Source organism: Schistocerca americana, unplaced genomic scaffold (assembly GCF_021461395.2).
Source record: "Schistocerca americana isolate TAMUIC-IGC-003095 unplaced genomic scaffold, iqSchAmer2.1 HiC_scaffold_375, whole genome shotgun sequence".
Classification (NCBI taxonomy): domain Eukaryota; kingdom Metazoa; phylum Arthropoda; class Insecta; order Orthoptera; family Acrididae; genus Schistocerca; species Schistocerca americana.
The window spans coordinates 30,001-35,000 of NW_025726099.1; the positions used below are offsets into that span (position 1 = coordinate 30,001).

General features: G+C 54.1%; 1 non-coding gene across 1 annotated transcript in view; it reads right to left on the reverse strand.

Moving 5' to 3' along the window:
- Positions 1-974, reverse strand: part of LOC124581808 — a 1,910-nt gene extending 936 nt beyond the window's left edge. Inside the window, exon 1 of the ribosomal RNA XR_006973484.1 lies at positions 1-974. This exon is cut by the window's left edge and continues 936 nt beyond it. This is a non-coding gene — a ribosomal RNA (small subunit ribosomal RNA).
- Between the last annotated feature and the right edge of the window lie 4,026 nt (positions 975-5,000).

Below are 5,000 nucleotides of genomic sequence, written 5' to 3' on the forward strand. Positions count from 1 at the left end.
CGCCTGTCCCTATTAATCATTACCTCGGGTTCCGAAAACCAACAAAATAGAACCGAGGTCCTATTCCATTATTCCATGCACACAGTATTCAGGCGGGCTTGCCTGCTTTAAGCACTCTAATTTGTTCAAAGTAAACGTGCCGGCCCACCGAGACACTCACTCAAGAGCACCCTGGTAGGATTGCAACGGGGTCCGCCTCGGGACGCACGAGCACGCACGAGGCGCGTCGCACGCCTTCAGCTCGCCCCACCGGCAGGACGTCCCACGATACATGCCAGTTAAACACCGACGGGCGGTGAACCAACAGCGTGGGACACAAATCCAACTACGAGCTTTTTAACCGCAACAACTTTAATATACGCTATTGGAGCTGGAATTACCGCGGCTGCTGGCACCAGACTTGCCCTCCAATAGATACTCGTTAAAGGATTTAAAGTGTACTCATTCCGATTACGGGGCCTCGGATGAGTCCCGTATCGTTATTTTTCGTCACTACCTCCCCGTGCCGGGAGTGGGTAATTTGCGCGCCTGCTGCCTTCCTTGGATGTGGTAGCCGTTTCTCAGGCTCCCTCTCCGGAATCGAACCCTGATTCCCCGTTACCCGTTACAACCATGGTAGGCGCAGAACCTACCATCGACAGTTGATAAGGCAGACATTTGAAAGATGCGTCGCCGGTACGAGGACCGTGCGATCAGCCCAAAGTTATTCAGAGTCACCAAGGCAAACGGACCGGACGAGCCGACCGATTGGTTTTGATCTAATAAAAGCGTCCCTTCCATCTCTGGTCGGGACTCTGTTTGCATGTATTAGCTCTAGAATTACCACAGTTATCCAAGTAACGTGGGTACGATCTAAGGAACCATAACTGATTTAATGAGCCATTCGCGGTTTCACCTTAATGCGGCTTGTACTGAGACATGCATGGCTTAATCTTTGAGACAAGCATATGACTACTGGCAGGATCAACCAGGGAGCTGCGTCAACTAGAGCTGAGCAGCCGGCCGCCCGGGAGTGTGTCCCGGGGGCCCGCGCGAACACGCAAGCGTCCGCTCAATTATTCTGCAAACAGGAGGAGGCTGAGCTCCCCTGCACAATACACCTCGAAACCCTCTCAGGTCCCGGCGGCGCGCAGCGCCGTCCTAAGTACTTGGTCGGGTTCGAGAGAGGCGCAATCGCCCGGAGTTTGGCGAGTAGACGCTTTAGGTGCGACCACCCGTGCTCCCAACTGAGCTTGCCGCTGCCGACAGAGGCCCGGGAGCGTGCTGTCGTGGCATTGCCGGCGGGAGACAACACGCGCCACCTACGGTGGCCGGCAGCTCCAACGCCAGCGCCACAGAAGGACAAAAGCCCCACTTGGGTGCCGAAGCGAACGCGCCAACACGTCCGCACAGCTGCGATACAAACCACCTGCGAGAACCGCAGAGGCGACCGAGCAGCAGACGGCGTCGCGGCGCCGAGCGCCGGGCGGCGGCGCATCCTCAGCGCACACAGTCCTCAATCGGACCAGCACACTGCAGATGTCCACCGCGCTTCGCACCGGGCCCGCGAGGACCTACTTTGGCCGCACGGCGCCGCGTGCAGGGTGCGCCGGCGCGCAGCTGCGCCGCCTGCCGCCTCCGTCGGCCGGCGCGCCTGCCACTGGCCGCCCCCACCAGCCGGCTGTAGCGCGTGCGCCCACGCACCGCGCGGCCAGCACGCCGGGAGGCCCCCCCTCACCGGCCGGGGACGGTCCCACCCAGCCACCGCCGCGTATCGCTTCACACCCACATGCCATTCACGTTCGTGGGCATGGTGGGTATCGCTGAAACAACCGGTTGGTAGCTCAACCGATCGTCGCCATCACTGATTCACCTCTAGCGAGAACAACCGCACCACAACGGTTTACCAGTTGTTCATTTGCGTAACGTCACCAGCAAACGTAGACGTCCATCGCCATTTGCAAATTCAACGATTGTTGCATGCCTGTGTCAGGTGTCACGACACACTATGTCTGCCCACATACACGCAACAACATGTGCACGCTTCGCGAACACGTGGAAGGTGGCCCCCGTACGTATGCGATGTCCATTGCGCGAACGACTGTCAACCGGCCTCTGTCGCATGTCGCAGATGTGGAACGCAGTGCACCATGCTATCACGGTGAGTGAGAAGAGACGACTACGTCTGACAACACGCGCCACTACATCAACAGACGGCTCATGCTGATCGCCATCCACGGCATACCATACTGCAATCCAGCTCTTATAGGGAGACGACACGTAGCTGAGTGCACAATATTTGGACCGTATGGTTCGCCGTTGTTGGCGCAGTCGTGGTACGGTCACACATGTACCACGATGTATCATTCAGTACATGAGGACCAATGTGCAGTACAGTGTGTGATTTGGACGTACAACATCAGCGGACAGTTGACACAAGCCGTACCACAACGTAGGCTGTGCTTCGCCATGCGAATGCCAATGAACAACTGCGAAGGGCATTGAGCATGTACGTCCTGCTGCCATCCGCATTACAGTGTATAGCTGCAAGGTGTTTAACATGAAGCGATACTCTGGGGACCGGGCAGTGCGGGTAGCAAACTATATTGCGGGGGTTGCAGTTAGGCAACACTACACTAATTTAACGCGTCGTATGACAATTACAGAGCAGGTTAAGGCCCAACGTGTGTTGGGTTAAGGCCCAACGTGTGTTGGGTTAAGGCCCAACGTGTGTTGGGTTAAGGCCCAACGTGTGTTGGGTTAAGGCCCAACGTGTGTTGGGTTAAGGCCCAACGTGTGTTGGGTTAAGGCCCAACGTGTGTTGGGTTAAGGCCCAACGTGTGTTGGGTTAAGGCCCAACGTGTGTTGGGTTAAGGCCCAACGTGTGTTGGGTTAAGGCCCAACGTGTGTTGGGTTAAGGCCCAACGTGTGTTGGGTTAAGGCCCAACGTGTGTTGGGTTAAGGCCCAACGTGTGTTGGGTTAAGGCCCAACGTGTGTTGGGTTAAGGCCCAACGTGTGTTGGGTTAAGGCCCAACGTGTGTTGGGTTAAGGCCCAACGTGTGTTGGGTTAAGGCCCAACGTGTGTTGGGTTAAGGCCCAACGTGTGTTGGGTTAAGGCCCAACGTGTGTTGGGTTAAGGCCCAACGTGTGTTGGGTTAAGGCCCAACGCGGGTTGGGTTAAGGCCCAACGCGGGTTGGGTTAAGGCGCAACGCGGGTTAGGTTAAGGCGCAACGCGGGTTAGGTTAAGGCGCAACGCGGGTTAGGTTAAGGCGCAACGCGGGTTAGGTTAAGGCGCAACGCGGGTTAGGTTAAGGCGCAACGCGGGTTAGGTTAAGGCGCAACGCGGGTTACGTTAAGGCGCAACGCGGGTTACGTTAAGGCGCAACGCGGGTTACGTTAAGGCGCAACGCGGGTTACGTTAAGGCGCAATATAGGTTAGGTTAAGGCGCAATATAGGTTAGGTTAAGGCGCAATATAGGTTAGGTTAAGGCGCAATACGGGTTAGGTTAAGGCGCAATACGGGTTAGGTTAAGGCGCAATACGGGTTAGGTTAAGGCGCAATACGGGTTAGGTTAAGGCGCAATACGGGTTAGGTTAAGGCGCAATACGGGTTAGGTTAAGGCACAATACGGGTTAGGTTAAGGCACAATACGGGTTAGGTTAAGGCACAATACGGGTTAGGTTAAGGCACAATACGGGTTAGGTTAAGGCACAATACGGGTTAGGTTAAGGCACAATACGGGTTAGGTTAAGGCACAATACGGGTTAGGTTAAGGCACAATACGGGTTAGGTTAAGGCACAATACGGGTTAGGTTAAGGCACAATACGGGTTAGGTTAAGGCACAATACGGGTTAGGTTAAGGCACAATACGGGTTAGGTTAAGGCACAATACGGGTTAGGTTAAGGTACAATACGGGTTAGGTTAAGGTACAATACGGGTTAGGTTAAGGTACAATACGGGTTAGGTTAAGGTACAATACGGGTTAGGTTAAGGTACAATACGGGTTAGGTTAAGGTACAATACGGGTTAGGTTAAGGTACAATACGGGTTAGGTTAAGGTACAATACGGGTTAGGTTAAGGTACAATACGGGTTAGGTTAAGGTACAATACGGGTTAGGTTAAGGTACACATTGTTGTAAGGAAAGGTGTTTTGGGGGGGGGGGGGGGGGCCGGTTTGTTGATTGTGATTATCGTAAGTAAATGACTGCGGCATCATCTGATTTGCCACGTCAGGGTGCACCTTTGGCTCATAACAGGCGGCGCTCTGATTCCATGCTTGTGGCAGACCTGTGTCTTTCATTCCTGCCATTGTTTGTGTGGTGTGACAGGAGGCAGTATTGTGATGTTGGGTGCACCCCTGTGTAGGACATGTGTGGGTGTTGGTGGCTTAGCTGAGCAATGGTGGTTGTCGGAAGGGTGAGATATTCTGTTTTGTGAGTGGACCTCCCGGTCTGGTTATGATAGTGTGGATTGTCTAATGTGGCAGAGAGGATGCACTGGGTGTTGTTCCATGCTGGTGCTTACATATTGTCTGTGTGCCTGTTACAGGCAGAGAGTAGTGCGTGATAAGAGTGTCTGGCTGACGTGTGATTGTGAGCAGAGTCTTTCAGCATGTATACGGACAGTTGTATACATTATCTGTATTCTGATGGCTCTATCTATTACTAATCAGCGCCGTGTATACGTTTAATCCGGTTCCAGTCGAAACTATTGTATCTCTGTACATTAGTGACACGGCGAGCCCGCTATGTAGTTACTCGTCTCGGCAGCTTCCACCGGTGTATCGCAAATGATTATAAGGAATCAGTCTAGTCGTCAATACCGATAGTGTGACGTCACATGTCTGGGGTGGGGGACGCTGCGCCCTTCCGGTGGGTCATGGCCTAGGAAGACTCTTCCCACGCAGGGGGGCTTGGACTGTCATTGACTCTTCCGAGTAATATACTTGCCGTACGTTTTTGCGACTGCGAGTGCAACGCTCACCGGTACCGACATGGATGGAGCGCCTCCTAGCT